At 34.2% G+C, this 18,018-nt stretch overlaps 1 protein-coding gene across 1 annotated transcript in view; it reads left to right on the forward strand.

Annotated features, from left to right (window-relative positions):
* The window catches only part of MNAT1 (MNAT1 component of CDK activating kinase), a 146,813-nt gene that overhangs the window by 69,558 nt on the left and 59,237 nt on the right, over nucleotides 1-18,018 (forward strand). The gene's annotated exons all lie outside the window — the stretch shown is intronic.

Genomic DNA, 18,018 nt, shown 5'->3' on the forward strand with positions numbered 1-18,018 from the left:
AGATCATTACCCAGGCAAAAGTTAAGGACATCACTCTAGTATCTTTAGAACAGAGGCAAGCAAATTACAGTTTACAGGCCAAGTGCCACCTACCACCTGTTATTGTAACTAAAGTGTTATTGGAACATAGCCATGCTCATTCATTTATGTATAGTTTTTGTCAGCTTTCGTGTTTTAATTGAAGAGGTGAGTATTTATGACATATGTCATATGGCCTGCAAAGCCTAAAATATTTATCTGCCCTTTACAGAAAATGTTTTAGACATTTAGAGTTTTCTCTGTGCAGCATTTTCTTCTCTGGTAATCTGCTCTGCAGATTGCAGACACCCTGACAGCCAGGCTTTGTTTAGGTTCCCCTTCCATGTATTATGGCCTGGAAACAGCCTCCATGGAGTGAGCCAGGATGATATAGGGCTAATCTTATTTGCTTCCCTTCCCTTGGGGATCTCAGGCCTGAATTGACTGATACTGTTTCTGAAAACCATTGATTCGTATACTTTCTTTCAGTTTTCTAGATGCTTAATGCGGGGAATGGTTTATCTAGTTCTTTTTTTTTTTGAGAAAAAATGTTTACTATAATTCAACATTTATTCATAACAAAATATTTTAGCAAATTGAACACAGAATAGCACTTTCTAACTTGATAAAGGAAATATACCAAAACCTATAGCTAATGTAATATTTAATAATAAAAAGAATGAATGCTTTCTTTCACAGAAACAAGGCAAGGATGTGTGACCTTGCCACTTCCATTATACATAGTACTGATAGTTCTATCAGTGCAGTAAGGCAAACAAAGAAAAACAAAGTAAGAACAAAATGAATAAAGGTTGAAAAGGAGAAAAGAATAACACCTTAATTCAAAATTTTAAATATGAAAACTATTTGTAATAGCATCAAAACATGAAGTACTTAGGGGTAAGTCTAATAAAATATGTATAAGAACCGTAGACAAAAAATTGTGTACAACAAAATAATCATGAGAAATTTAAAAACTGTATAAATGGAGAGATACTGTGTTTATGTTCCGTAAGACTACTGTTTGTTTGTTTTTCATATTAGTACATTATTTTTAAATGTTTTTCAATTACAGTTTACAATTAATATTATTTTGTATTAGTTTCAGGTACACAGCATAGTGGTTAGAAAAATCATACACTTTCAAAGTGTTCCCCTGATATTTCCAGTACCCAACTGGCACCATACAGTTACTACAATATCATTGATTGCATTTCTTATGCTGTACTTTACATCCCCATGCCTGTTTTCTAACTACCAATTTGTACTTCTCAATTCCTTCACCTTTTTCACCCAGTCCCTCAACCTCTCCCTTCTGGTAACTATCAATCTGTTCTCTGTATCTATGAGTCTATTTCTATTTTTATGTTTGTTTATAATGTTCTTTAGATTCCCCATATAAGTGAAATCATATGGTATTTGTCTTTCTCTAACTGACTTATTTCACTTAGCATAATATACTCTAGGTCAATTCATGAGACTTGTTTTGTACTCTAATATGTGTCTTTCCTGGAAATGTGCATGTGTACTTAAAAAGTGTATATTTTGTTGCTTTGGGGTGAAATGCTCTGAAGATATCAATTAAATATTTCTGATCTGGTGGGTCATTTAAGGCCACCCTTTCTCTGTTGATTTTCTGTCTGCCAGGTTTTGGTATCAGGGTTATGTTGGCCTCATAAAATGTGTTAGGAAGTATTGCTTCTTCAGTTTTTTGGAAGAGTTTGAGAAGGATAGGTTTTATTTTTTTATTTTTATTTTTAAAAAATATATCTTTATTGATTTCAGAGAGAGGAAAGGAGAGGGAGAGAGAGATAGAAACATCAATGATGAGAGAGTCATTGATCGGCTGCCTCCTGCACACCCCCGACTGGGGATTCAGCCTGCAACCCCGGCATGTGCCCTGACCAGGAATCGAACCTCAATCACCTGGATCGTAGGTTGACGCCGCTCAACCACTGAGCCACGCCCAGCCGGGGGAGGATAGGTTTTAAATCTTTGACTGGTAGAATTCACTGGTGAAGCCATCTGATCCTATGAATATTTTTGAGTGGTTACAGTGTGCGTCTTAATTTACTCTACAATTTCATGTTGATAGTAATTCAGTACCAGTAATACAGACTCTTTGATCTATAATAGCTCCATTTCGTTTTCCTCTCATATGCTATTATTGTCACATATTATATTTTTGTATAAGCCCAGCCATACAGTTTTATTATTTTATTGCAGTTATTTTAAAAATTAAGAGAATAAAAGAGGAAGAAACGTTTCCATCAAGTCTTTTGTATTTACCTATGTAATAACCTTTGTAGTGCTCTTTATTCCTTTGTGAGAAATGTCTACTGTCATTTCCTTTTATCCTGAAGGACTTATTTAGTATTTTTTTCTTTGTAATGCTTGTCTGCTGGCAATAGATTTGTCAGTCTTTGTTTATCTGGGAATGCCTCCATTCCGCCTCTGTTGGTTAGTGTAATTGGATAAAGAATTCTTGGTTGACAGTATTTTCCTTTCAGCACATTGAATATATCATTCTACTACATTCTGACTTCTGTGGTTTCTGATGAGATTTCAGTTGTTGAACTTACTGGAGTTCATTTGTCTATCTGGAACCATTACTTTCAAGATTTTCTCTTTGTCTTTGTCTCTTTGCATCTTTAGGGCTCATTAGGGCTTTAATTTTTTAAATTTTATCACTCATTTAGGGCTTTAGGTTAAAGTGGTAAATTTTCAAGGAATATGTCATAGATTTTTTGTTTTAAAATACTTATAGACTAAATTTATTTCTTATATGCTTGCGTTTTTTTCTTTTCTTTTTTCCTAGTCCTGTAATTCAATAATACCTGTTTGATGAGGGCTACTTAAGCATCTTTGCTAGGGAGAAATGTTAATAGTGTTTCAGTTTTATGTTTTATTTCATGTTGAGGCATTATGTACCATTGCTTTCAGATTTTTTTCCTCCCTCATGAGATTTTATACATATACACCCATATATGCCTTTTTAAATATATTTGTCAGATTAAAACATGTGTAAAAATAAGGCTTATGGGAATAAAATATTGACTTTTCTTAAGGAATTTATGATCTTAATTTAATATATTTTCTTTTTGATGAATATTAAATGATAATCTTTAGGACTAGGTAAAACATACTGCAGTATATTTAGTGTTTGCATTGAGGCATGTATTAGTTTCTTTAGGAATTTATGTCCATAAATATTTAGCTCTGGACTGTGTCATTGTCAAGTAACATCTGGGACTAGAGTTCCCAACTGGGTGTCTAATTTTGCTGCCTTATTCCTTTAGAAGTGTTACTATGAGCAATAGGCAGGCAACAGAATGAAAGAAGGTGATTGGGACTAAGGAAAAAAAATAGACTAAAACAGATGGTAGGGAAATAAAAAATTTCTTAAGCATTGTTTGTTTGGGGTAGTTTCTTTGCTAAACACATGGAAATACTTTGCACATTTGAGAATTACTGACTTCCTACATGCTATTTTTGAGAAACAGCAAATCATTCATGTAATATAAACACAATTATAGATTATTTTACTGGAACTTTTCATTTCTGGGTCTTACTTTTTAATAAGATAAATATCAGTGCCTTCTTTCAAATCATATTCGGACTATATTTTAGAAGATCATAAACAAATTTAAATTGAGTGTTGCTAATGCAAATAAATGATAGACATTCATTTAAAACTTCTTGAGTATTTATAGTCTTGTTGAATTATATTCTGCTTTTAAAATAAATGTTTTTAGTGGGATTGGACTTTTCAGAATGCACCTAAAGTCCATATAGTGATTTGTTTGGAAATGTCTATGTAGTTGGATTTCTGTATCTGTAATCATATTAATAAAATATTGTGATCAAAGAGTATTTTATACCATTGAATGAACTTGAATGTAAATATTAAACATAGATATTATTAATCATATCACCTCTCCTTTTTTTACTGATATATTCCTAAACCCCAGCAGGAAAATGGAAGTCAGAGTGAGAGAATAAGCCTTTAGATGCTTAGTTCATTTCCCCCCCCATTATTACCAGTGTCTCTTGAGTTAAACATGCAAAGTAGCAGAGAGCCCGGCTGGAGTGGCTCAGTGGTTGAGCGCCAACTCATGAACCAGGATGTCATGGTTTGATTCCTGGTCAGGGCTCATGCCTGGGTTTCAGGCTCGATCCCCAGTAGGGGGTGTGCAGGAGGCAGTCGATCAATGACTCTTTCATTGTTGATGTTTCTGTCTCTCTCTCCCTCTCCCTTCCTCTCTCTGAAATCAATAAAAACATACTAAAAAAAAAAAAGTAACAGAGAGATGGGTAAAGACAGAAATGAAGGAAGGAAAAATAATTTAATATAGGAAGTAATGTTACACCTTGAACCAACCATATTATCAGTGGTAGGAGCTCTTACATTGTCCTCGTTTCTTGAATGAGGATTATTGATAATTATATGGTTGTAAACGTCTTTTTATTTCTGTAGTGTTTTAGTTTTAGAAATTAGAGCCATAAATGTAATTACCTATTTCTGTTCCAAGGCCTGTTATCTTTGAAATGATAAATAATGTTGCATACTTTTTCATTGCTGTTACCAGTTCTAGCAAAGTTCCACTATGTTTTATCAAAGGTTATCAAGGTATTTCCCTTGTGCGCCATAAAGTAGCAACTTGTACTTTTTTTCAGTAGGAGAGTCGTATGAGTTGAGAATGAGAAGTAATGGGGAGTAATTGTGGCCTCCTGTCATTCTTTTTGATGGCACAATCAAGGAGCCTTTTTTCCCCTTGCCGTTTTACAGATGATAGGCAGATTAGCAGTGTGACTAGGGATAGATAAGCTCTTTAATATCTAACCAGGTAGTTTCAAATTCTGGTTCTGTGAATTAATGCTTATGCGATATTCACTTGAAATAGTATAAACCTTATTCATTGGAATATACCTCACAATATGGTATTTGTGAGAATCAAATGAAATGAAAATAAACTCAGAGAAGATACTTTGAATGATTTTCTTAGATACTGTCAATTACAAAGATAACCTGTTTCCTAGATTTAACCTACTAGTTCTCCCATTGATAACATAGTAGATGATTAAAAGCACACACAAAAACCACACACATAAAGAAGCTAACAACAAAGTAAAGGAAGAGAGTGATTGAGTGACCAACTCCGAACAAGATAAATCTTATGACTAGATGTAGAATTTCCCCAAATTTTAAGCAGTCTAAAGACAAAGGAAGAATGACCTGTTTTAACTTATAAACAGGATAATAGGAGCCCTGGCCAGTGTGGCTTAGTTGGTCGTGCATTGTCCCATGCACCAGGAGGTTGCCTGTTCAATTCCTGGTCATGGAAGCAGAAATCAAGAATGTAGAGAGAGTCAAAGCCTTAAATGACATTACAGTTAAGAAACAATCTGGTGCTTTCTTGATTAAAATATTGTGAAGAAGCTTCCTGAATATTTATAATTTGTATTTTGTATTACCATGGTGATTCATGTCAATGCATTTTCCTCAGCAAAAATGTCTGTCTTCAGTAAGAATTATGTATCCTAGAAAGTCTTATGAGACAAACTGAAGAGAAGTTCTGGTTCAACATTTGGAAGACAAATACTGTGGTTTGCATTAGTAGATATGTAGAATTTTGACTATGTCATATAGATTTCATCACTCCTTCGTTGAGTTTAGATGTGCACTTTTATGCATCTATTTGGGTTCTGAGGCATATCTTTATAGACTATTTTTGTCCTTTGGCCTGTCTTGGTAAATTGTGTGGTGTTTAGCCAGAGATAGTGATATTGAAGGAAGTATTTAAAAATTCAGTGGCTGGTAAGACTGGAGATTGTCTTTAATGTCCTGTCTACTTCTGAGATTTCTTTGAATTTCATTATTTATTAGACACTCAAATTTTATCCAGGGTGTCAATACCCTTCCCAGTCCTCATCATGAAATTCTTACTGTTACTCTAATTGAGTCATTGTGAAAATATTAATGTTTTTTGAGAATCTATTTTTTCAGGTAGGGAAATATAAAGGTGAAAAAAATTGGCCCAGATAATTTGTTGACAGTTATTAAACATACAAAACTTTAAGCAATATATAAAATGATCAGTGAATATTTCTTAGCTCATATCTTTGAAAGCCAGCTATTGCTTTGTATTTTGTTTCAGGAAAAAAATGTTTTAGAAATGCTCTTTTTAAAAGCAATAATAATCCAATAAAAACCAGATGTCCACTAAGCAAAATCATGCAGTGCAATTTTTTTCCTCCTAACACCTTAGTAATATCAAGAAGTTTTGATTGTGAGATGCATGTTGGTGACTTAAAATCAGGGAGCATGTTAGGAGTCAGTGGGTTTGAGTGGAGTGTTTCCTATTAGGAGGTTAGTGTTAAAGTGTTGTGGGGAAATACAATGCCTGGGAAACGCCCTAGGTGCTGGATAGGAATGCAAAAGGCATAATGCGAGTTGCTAAAATTTTAGACATTTGAAAATTTAGCTTAAGGCCAGGGTTGCATCTAGGAAAGAGAAAATAAACTTTTTTTATTTTACCTCCTATATATTGCTTCAGGGTTCTAGACTAAATTTAAAATAATGGGTTTTGTATATTGTTAGCCTAGAGGACTGTACTATCATTCAAAACTTTGTCTCTGCAGGAAGATGTTTTGAGTTCTAACTTACTTACTTGTTTTTTTTCTTTTTAAAATATGTTTTTATTCATTTTTAGAGATAGGGAAAGGGAGAGTGAGAGATAGAAACATCGATGAGAGAGAAACATCAGTAGGCTGCCTCCCCCAACCTGGGCATGTGCCCTGACCTGGAATATAACTGGTGACCTCTTGTTGCATGGGATGAAGCTCAACCAACTGAGCCACACTGGCCAGGGCAATTTCTAACTTACTTTCAAGCAGACTTTTGAAAGGTTACTGTTCATGTGGTGATGATTGCCTGTGGTGATTTTATCTGGTGGTAGTGACTAACAGACAGCATGTGGAGATGGTGCAAAATATCTCCCCTCTTCTGGCTCCTGATGAAGTTGACAATACAAAAATAATAACAATTATTGGTAGCATGTGTGGACACTTGATTCTGCTGTTTTTAAAATATATTTTTATTTTATTTGATCCTTTAAAGTAATTTTACAGGTGAAACTGAGGATTGTTAAAAAAATAAAGTTGCTCAAGGTAAAATTGTATTTGACTCTTTGGACTCCAATGCCAATGTTTTTAACATTGTATTATTCAGGGGGGTTATATAACACAGGGACTTTAAAAGAATAGAGCATATGCTTGCATTCTTGATGGAAGGAAGAAATACAGATGGGAAAGCTGTTGTGGTGTGAAGAACCAAAATAAATGGACACTGGGATTGTTCTTGCAGCTGCTTTAACTTATTTGGAGGTTAACTTGGGTTAACCTGCTTGACATTGCAACTGTGGGTTCTTTGGATGTTATTTTTAATTATATGACTTCATCAAGAGTAGTTTTGGATATTATGGAAATCTTGAAGCACATGCATTTCAAAACAAATAGAGGGCTTAGGCATTTAAAAAATAACCATCAGCATTGACATAGTATTAGGTCAGATCTTGAGGCATTTTTTAAACATGTTTGATCTATGTTTTACAGTTATTCTCAATTTTTATGTTGCCTCATAATGTATAAATTAATATTATGAATAAAACTGGTTAGTAATATTTTTGAAAGCTGTATTAAAGATGTAATGCTGGCTGGCTAAACACTTAAAATTTAATATATTTAGTTTTTTCTGAAAGACTATGTATTTCAAGAGAAAACGTTTTTTGTTTTGGTGATGAATTAAAAGAGTGTCCAAACTCACAAACTTCTTCTGCTTGTATTCCCTAGACAGAGAGAGAAAGTATTAGGGATATAAATTGTTTAAAACATCTCTTCTTAGAAAAATATGAATATGTTGCTTAAAATGTTAAACTTTAATGAACTAGATCTTTATATAACTCTTCAGTTATTTTGTCTTCACAAAATATATTTGGTGCCATCTATGAACATATCTGTTTTGCTTACCGTTAGGCCTGTAATTTCTAAAAATGTATCATTAGATTTTTCTCACCATTTAAAAAATCAGTTCAGCCCTGGCTGGTTTGGCTCAGTGGTTAGAGCATCTGTCCTTGGGCTGAAGGGTCCCAGGTTCGATTCCATCCAAGGGTTGCCTGGGTTGCAGGCTCGATCCCTGGCCCCGGAGGGGGCTTGTGTGAGAGGCAACCAATCAATGTGTCTCGTATCGATGTTTCTCTCTCTCCCCCCTTCCACTCTCTCTGAAAAACAATGGAAAAGATATCCTCGGGTGAGGATTAAAAAAAATCATAAAAAAAAGAAATCAGTTCAATAGTCAATCTTTAGCAATTTAAAAATTTTATTTTTTAAATTTAATTTTTTTTATTCTGGTAAAATACACATAACATAAAATTTACCATCTTAATCCTTTTTAAGTTTATAGTTCAGTGGTATTAAATACATTCACATAATTCAACTCTTACTACCATCAGTTTCCATAACTCTTTTCTTCTTGTAAAACTGAAACTCTATATCCATTAAACAATACTCCCTTCCACCATAGGTCTACACGCATTTTTCAACTGTTTTTACATTTAATAGTAAAGAAAAAAATTGGAAGAATTTAGAGCAAGGAAATATTCACCTAAATCAACATATTTCAGTTTCCTTTATGTTGAGCAATTAGCTGATAAGCTAGTTTGAACCTGACTTTCAGGATAGAATACTTTTGTGGTTATATTATTTTTTTTTTATTTCAACAAGACGAGTCTTGATGATAGATCAATTAGCAAATCCTGAAGAATTATGTAAATATTGTGGTAATTCTGTTATAAGAGATATTTCTTAGATATGAAATTCCTCCTTTCCTCAGGGTATCAGATTTACTGTTGGGTTGAGAAAGTAGCCTGGCAGCAGTCTTGTGTATCAGTTCAAAATTGTTTAGAATGGGAAGTGTTTTTATTTTTTTATTTCATTTTTCAATTACAATTTACATTCAGTATTATTTTGTATTAGTTTCAGGTGTACAGAATAGTGGTTTGATAATCATGTACTTTATGAAGTGGTTCCCTCCAATATTTCAAGTGCCCACTTGGCACCATACATAGTTATTACAATATTATTAACTGTATTTCCTATGCTGTATTTTATATCACTGTGACTATTTTGTAACTACCAATTTGTGCTTACCCCTTCACCTTTTTCACCCCCCCTCCCCTCAGCCATGTTCTCTGCATCTATGGGAAGTGTTTTTAAAACACCTATAGGAGTGCTGTAGGAGATTTTTTAAAACTTATTTTCTTAAAGTATAGATTCTTAAAGACAGGTGTTTATTAATTACTCCATTGCATTGACCTTGCTAAGGGGACAACAAGGAGATAATTATCTTTAGGTCTGAGTATTAGAAGTGTTATTGTTGCCTGGCTTGTATGGCTCAGTGCTTGAGTGTTCTACCCGTGAACCAAGAGGTTTCCCGGTTCGATTGCCAGTCTGGGCACATGTGTGGGTTGGGGGCTCGATTTCCAGTAGGGGGTGTGTGTAGGAGGCAGCCAGTCGATGTTGATGTTTCTATCTCTCTATTCCTCTCCCTTCCTCTCTCTAAAATAAAAACATATTAAAAATATTATTTTTGAATAAATATTAAGAGATCAACTTTAACAACTGTTAGTATAAATGATTTGTGTGCTCACTTTTTTCTAATGTAAAATGAATCTCAATATGCCATCCAATTGGTGACAAATAAGAAATTCTTTGTGCAATTAAGAGGAGATCTGTTTATTTAAGGGCTCTCAAAAGTTGTAAAAGATTATACTTGGCTATATGTGAAGGATAAATGTTGCACAATAATGCCCCTTAGTTTTCCTTTTATAATAAATCTCAGCTATGTGTTCAGCACAAGGGCTCAGTGCCAAAAAGAACAGGTTCAACTTGTCTGTGAGGATTTGCACCACAGTAAAATGCACAACTGCTTTTGTAGAGGTCATTGTGGAGGTCATAGGCATGTACAGCTGAATGAAAGTAACTTTAAAAACATAGACGAGATAGTGTTACTTAAGATTCAAAAATTAATCTTAATTTAAAACATTAAAAGGATGGAAAATCCTGAAAAGAACTCTTACATACAGTTTTCACTTTATATGTTTATATGTTTTCAAGTGAATTTAAAACGAATTCTTTGGCACGTTGTGCCAGCATATTTTAAAAGAACTTCAGAATCACTTTTATAGTAATTGCTCAGACTTGGAAACATTAACTATTTTAATGTTAAATTCTGGGCAGTGCTCTGAACAGATTTCACATATTAAAGGTAGACTATGATGGTGGGGGAACAAAGTATGGAGGTGTGTGCATGTGTGCGTGTGTGTGCACGTGTGCGTGTGTGCGCACGTGTGTGTATTGGAGTGGGGTCAGGGGGTGGGAGTTAAGTTCTAATGAAAAGGCAGATGTGATCTGAAGGAGATGCCTCCCTGAGTCATATTTCTCTTGAACTTATGATCGAAAGGTTCAAAATTAACAACAAAGAAAATCTTATATAATATGACTTCTTCCCAAGTGTCTCAGAAACACTTTCATTTCTTGGTAGTAATTAAAAATAACTCAGAAAAAGTAGGTGGAGGGACTGTAATATAGTTTCATTTCTCCAGCCAGTAGTAGCTTTGAGTTTAGCATAAACAACACCAGAAAGTGATACAACCAATGATTTAAGCAGATGCAGAGTTTATCTAGAGTTGTATTTTACATAGTTGTATTTGTTCATAGAGTGACTGTTTCTTTTTTTTGTTTTTAAATGGTAATCAAAATGGCAGGGAGCCATTGGTTTCAGTATACAGATTAATTAGTAGTCTTTAGAATATGCTTCAGCAAATGCAGCTGATTGGCAGTATCACCTGTCTCAGCAACTGGTAGAATGTTAGTGCTTTTATCAAGCCTATAATTTCCAGAAGTGCTTCAAAGCTGTGCTCATTAAAGTCTCCCATACTAATTACTTTATTTGTCCTCTAGGGCACTGTTTTACTAAATGTACCTCTTTAATTTTATTTATTTATGTGTGTATTTATGTATTTTATTTATGAAGGTTGTAAAATAAAGTTAGTTTTTTATCTTATTTTAACTAAAACTGTGCACTTCTGTGTTTGTGGAACCATAATTTATGCTCAGTAAACACATCATGTTCCCAGATGAAAAATTTACCAAGTGATTTCTCTGCATTGCTTTTGTAATTCATATCATAAACATATCTGTCAATTTTGAAAAATAATCTGTTAAAGTACAGTAAAATGTAATTTAAAGGATTGGTCATTATAGTCAACTTTCTAGGAAGGTAGTTTACTTCTACATTGCTAGGAATGATTCTTATTGAAATAGTCTTTCGGGTTCATATTTTAAAATGTATTAATTTACATAGATTCATAGATGAACCCTCAATTTGTATATTACTTGAGGAAGATAATATCTTTGTTATTAAAAGAAGCCTGAATTTCTAAGAGAGCATCTAAAAATGATGAAGCACAGCCCTAGCCATGCTCAGTTGGTTAGAGTTTCATCCCATACACGAAAAAAGGTTGTGGGTTCTATTCCTAGTCAGGGCATATACCTAGGTTGTGGATTCCCAGTCCGGGAGTGGACGGTAGGCAAGATATCTCCCTCCCCTCCCCTCCCCTCCCCTCCCCTCCCCTCCCCTCCCCTCCCCTCCCCTCCCCTCCCCTCCCCTCCCCTCCCCTCCCCTCCCCTCCCCTCCCCTCCCCTCCCCTCCCCTCCCCTCCCCTCCCCTCCCCTCCCCTCCCCTCCCCTCCCCCTAAAATCAATAAAAATTTTTAAAAAACAACAAACATATCCTTGTGTGAGGATTAAAAAAATTAAAAATGATGAAGCACGTATCTCAGTACAGGTGAAATTTGTATCAATCTAAATGTATTATGGAAAAGTCAAATTGAGTATTTTCTAAAAAAATTGTTATGTTTTATTGAAGTAGCACATACTGATTTAAACACCACTCGTATACTAATATTTTAAAAATAAATACTTTCTAATTTGTTTAAAAAGTATAAATATATATTGTTAAGTGCTTGAAAATAGAATCAGTTCTTGTGGTATATCCTTTCTATCATATCTTCACAGTGCCTAGTATCCATGAAATGTTTAGATAAATGAATTTTCATACTGTAGTCCTATAATAGAAAAGTGCTTGGTGCATTCCGGCAATATAGGGTTTAAAACCTGGGGAGATTACTAGGCTGTGGAAACTTCACTTTCTTTTCCTATGAAACAGACAAAATTATAATTACCTCTAATGTATGTATAGAGCCTAGCATGACATATAGTAGATATTCAATAAATATCTGTGTCCTTTTCATAGAATTCCACTGCTAGTAATGACGTTCCATATGTGCGTGATAATTTATGGGAAATTGCAAGTGAAAGGGAGTCAGGGAATCCTAAATATTCTATTCTGTTTTGCATTTACAGCCCAGATTTAATGCGTGGTGGTTTTGTGATGGCAGTGGTGGTGGTGGTGACATTTGTTTGTGGAAGGCAGATGGGGATGCTTCGGGTATTTATAATATATGTTGTGTCCTGTTAGGACAGAAGAAGGGTGAAGTCAGCTACAGCTTGGCTTAGCTGTTTACTTATTTTCTACAATGGAAATGACACAGGAATGACCCAGTCTGTAGTTAAATGACCTCAAATAGAACCAGATTTTTTTGTAGGTTTTTGGGGGGATGGCCTGGAGTAGGGGGTTGGAGAGAGTGGGATATTGTTGTATCCTTACAAAATGTTTGTTCATTCATGAAACAAACATTCCTAGGCACTGTAGTAGGCAGAGTTCAGGTCTAAATAAGAGCACTGTATAAATAAAATATGGTCTCTTGAATTATTTTTTCTATTGTTGCATAAATAAGCCTTCTGCTGCCTTTTCACTGAAAAATATTTTTGCTTTAGAAGATTACTAATCTTATGATGTGCTATTTTTTGTTTTATGTATATAATAATAGTAATTCTTTTAGAGAACTTTATATAAAGTAATTTTTATATTTTATCATATTCAGAAATTTAGACTTTAGTATAAGTTGTCATTACTGTTGATTATCGAAAGGTTCACATAAAGTGCCAAGATAAGAATTCTTTCTTGGAAGCTATTTTTGTAATTACTAAAAATAAAAATGCTAAAATGCTATATGCCTGAAAAGTTGTTTTAAAAATTTTGGCAAATACTGTTCTTAAAATTAATGTAGACTTTTTTAAGGAGACAGGTTTTGTGTCACCAAATAGACTCCTTGATGTTTTTCGTTTCTGATCTTTTTATAGAATCAGACAAGATTTGCTGGACACTCTGTCCTCTTGGCAGCAAATGGTGGTTCAGTAGCAAGACAAGCATCAGAGAAAGAATGTTAAAATAATACTTATTTTCAACACTGCCTCATTTATCAGTGCTCAGGGAAAAATAAAACCTAGAACAACAAAAACAAACAAAATAAAATCTCTTCTTTGGACTCTACCTTTTCTTAACCTACTGCCATCTCCCTATTTTCATTTTACCTTATAATTTGATGAAAACAGTAATCAAGTTCACTCAGTGTTTCTACTTCCTTAACTCTCATTCTTTCTTCTAGCATTGATATTCAGGCTCTTATTTTCACTACTATAATGAAGCTATTCTTGGTATTGAAATTCCCTTTACTACAAACGCTCTTTCCCCCTCTCCCCTCTATTTCAGCCCCGTTCAATCTTCATAGCCCACCTCAAGTATCATTTTTTTCCAAGAACTCAATTGAATGAACATTCAAATACCTGTCATGTTCAGCAGACTCATATGTACATTTAACTAAAGTTGAAAAAACTCTAAACTAGGGAGAAAAATAGCAAAAAAATTATTCTTTTCCCCCAGTAAAAAGTGTTTTTGAAATAACATGGTTACCAAAAGCAAGCCAACTACTTTATCTGGTTTCCACAGCACAGTAACCTATTCCAATGCTAGAGGGAAACCTGAGTCGGATTTATATAAAGATATTACAATATGCACAGACCAGTGTACAGTGTACTTTATGGACCATTTGAGGGATTTTTGAGGGGTTATATTGACCAGTTTTTGCCTTATTCTAACTTCAGAACCTAATCATTGGGCAAGATGCAACTTTACTGTTACAGCTATGTTGGATTTGAGTCAGTCACGTCACTTAGGACCCTTCTAGGTAACATTTGGATCTCTTTGGAATGTTTTAAGTGCAGAATTATCTGAGACAGAGATGACTAGCTTAATTCCTTTTCTGCCTTTATTTTTGCACTTTTGGGGAGATAAATTTTTTTGAATGCAATAATATTCACAACAGGTGAAGCAGAAGGAGAAAATGCTATTTCTTTTTATTTCATGTTCACCTATAGTTTGAGATGCTGGGCTTTTTGAAAATGAGTTGCTTGTGTCCACAAATATATTGTTGCATTTAGTTTCCACATGAACTGTAATAATACTACCCTAATACAAAGGAATTTATAGAAATCTTTGTTTGAACATTCAGGGTTAGGTTGTAATTATATTTGAGATGCTTTAATGATGTTAATCTTTTTTAAAATAGATATTATTTCCTTATTTCTCCCCAACATTTTAAGTTTCTAAACGTGTTACATCTTATTTTTGGAGTTCTTTCTCAAGGAATAGTTTTTATTGGTGTAACAATAAGAATTTCAAAATATAGTTGATGTTAAGAAGTATTATTAATTTTTTATGTGATAAAATGAAGACTAAATGGTATGTGTTGCTGAGAGGGGATTGCAAATAAATTTATTTAACAAAACCTTAAAGTAATTTTAGTGTAGTGAACAGATTTTGATGAAATTTCCAGGGCCAATTGATAGAAATAGTTTCAGAGACTTGGCTTAGGCAAGTGAGAATATAACTCTTTTAGGGCTATTTGACTTTTAATTTATTTAACAAGAAGCTTAAGCCCAGCTAAATGGTTTATATAAATTATTCTTTGATGTTTTAAAGCATATCTTACATATTTGAATGGAACTGATCATTACTGAAGAGCCAGAAAAATATAGTTCTATCAGTGTATTCAGGATGAAACCTCTTGAAAGGGTTGAATATGAATTCTGGAAAAGCCTGTTTTCTTTGAGAAGCACAGTTTTTGGGAAGAATTGGCAATCTGTTAGGCACCGTATTTTAAAAGACAAGAAATGCTCATAAAGGCTGACTTGTGGGAATAAGTCAGCAAAAAGCTAGCCATAGTAATTTTTCTTTTTCTAAGAGTATGTTTGTTAAAGGTGGGGACAATGAAACAAGGAAGGGCTTAGGATAGAAGAAACACCAGGAGAGAGCCTAGGTGGGGCTGCTTTGCCTCACTGGAAAGTCAGAGAAAGGGGGGCCTTGGGGACAGGCTCAGGGGGTTAGCCGCTTCCCATTGTTGCAAGTCTCATGGGTCCCTTAGAGTTTAGGAGATACATGCCTGAGAGGGAAGAAGAGAGGGAAGGGAAAGGTGCAGCATGATCCTTGGAGGTTGCACACCCATAACAATTTTTTAAAAAAGTTTTATGTTCTGCTTATTCCAAAACATGCATTCAAATAGGGAATGAATGTAGTCTGATGATTCTAGTAGAGAGTTGGGAATGTGGGAGTTAGTGCTTGTTTGTTTTTTTCCACTGACTATTTCCCTAGTATATATAGAATCAAATTATTGTACATTATATTTTGGGAAAATTCTTTGTATTTTTTTATGATACAATATGAGGTAGTGGCTTATTTCCACCTGGTGGTCATGCAATCATAGCAGGTTAGACCTGGAAGAACACTAGTTCAAATCCCCAGTTCACTCTGCCCCCTGCAACCCCTATTAAAGATGAAGATGAAGAAGCTTAGAAAATTGTATTACCTCAGTTCATTTTAGTTTAGAGAAGGTGCCAGCACAAATTTATAGTAGGTACCTCCTACCATACAGAATCTTGTCCCTCATTTGCATTATGTCGTTTATTATAAATTTTGAAAGAAATTAGAGATAGCCATTTCTGTGGGGGAAAATATATTGAGCTTACCATGAAATCATGTGCTACTAGGAAGTTGTCACCAGGCAGCTGTTGCAGTGATAACAGGCCAATATCCCCCTAAAGTGACCAAACAGCATAGTATAAAAATTGTTTTGCTAACTCCTAAAATAAATACAAAACAACTAAATTACCCCCAAATTTTCTTAAATTGAGCATCTTGAAGGCAGTACCAGGTATATTTTTAAAGTATTCTCTATCTCATTAAAATATTTTGTGAGTACACACATACACACAAAAAATATGTATGCACAAATAGAAAACACATGCACATACGTGCACATACATGTTTAAATTGTTAGGACATTTACCAACCTAGAAACAGTATTTCAGGAATAACTTAACTGATTTTCTAAAAGGTCTAAATGTAGATATTTTCTTTGGAAACAATCACTAGAATTGTATTGGTTTAATGCTCTAAGAGCAGTGAAGTATTCTGATTTCTAATTGCTTTTAGCAGTGTGACACATTCTATAGGAATTGATAAATTTAAAATGTGAGAGGACCAGTTTATGAAAACAACTACCACTATTGTTTTGTGTTTTTTAAAAATATATCTTTATTGATTTCAGAGAGAGGAAAGGAGAGGGAGAGAGAGACAGAAACCTCAATGATGAGTCATTGCTGCCTCCTGCATGCCCCCTGCTGGGGATGGAGCCTGCAACCCCAGCATGGCCCTGACTGGGAATCCAACCACGATCTTTTGGATCATAGGTCAGTGCTCAACGCTGAGCCAGGCCTGATGGCACCATCCTGTTTTTCATAGTTTCTACACCATTTTACATTCCTACCAGCAATGCACAAGAGTTTCAATTTCTCCACATGCTTGCCAGCACTTGTTATTTACTGTGGTTTTTGTTGTTATTTTATTATTTATTTTGGGGGAGGATAATAGTCTTCCTAAGTAGCCTTGAGTGTTAAGTGGTATATCATTGTGGGTTTGATGTGCATTTCCCTAATGACTTGTGATGTTAAGTATCTTTTCATATGCTTATTGTCCATTTGCATATCTTTGGAGAAATGTCTATTCAAGTCCTTTGCCTGTGTTTGGTGAAGGACTTTTGAGGTCACCGAGTCCAAGAAGATATTGATATGTCAGTAAACTAGGTAGGATGATGCTACATGGGATTAAACTTGTTGAGAAAAACCAGGAGTCAGATGCAGACATCTTCAATCGTCCTTCCTCATAGCCTCAATTGCACTTTATCACCTTTAAGTCATGGTTTTTACTTTTTTTAAAAAGCAAACCAAAATAAGATAAATGTACTATGTGTCCAACTTAATAATTTAGGGGGAAAAGTAAAGAAGTACAGGGGAGGTAATGATAAAAATAAATTATAAACTAGAAAATAGTGGAAGTAATACCTATAATAACTAGTTTTTATTAAAAAATTTGGAAATAGAGAAGTTGATGAGAACTATGCCAAGAAAAATTACAGAACTAGAGTTAGAATCAGAAACATGGACTACATTAAAAAACTAGGAATTTTAAAAATTGGAATTCGATGCTCAGATGTATGATAATTATGTAAATCTGAATGTAATGATACTAAGTGGTGAATGGTATTTTATTTTGTATATTTATGATTAAATATTGTCCTTTTAATTATCTAATAGTTCTTTCCTTTCAGAAAAATAGCTGGATGTTTCATTCAAGTTAATTTTTAGCATAAAATTTTCTCATTTTAGCTGTGTGTGTGCGTAAGTAGACATCATATACACACATGTGGTAAGTTTGATTCTATTGTAAAGACTTAAACATTTATGTGGCAAAACTTTACAGAGAATAATTTCATTAGTGTCCTTGCTTAATTAGGGCTTTCAACAAAACACTGATCACCAAAACTGTCAAAGTTCTATAATAAAAATAGGAAAAGGTAAGGATGGACTATGCTTATATATTTGCTGAGTTCTACCAATGACATTGAACAGCTATATTCTAAGGCT

The sequence above is a fragment of the Miniopterus schreibersii genome, assembly GCF_964146895.1.
Source record: "Miniopterus schreibersii genome assembly, chromosome: 1".
Lineage (NCBI taxonomy): Eukaryota > Metazoa > Chordata > Mammalia > Chiroptera > Miniopteridae > Miniopterus > Miniopterus schreibersii.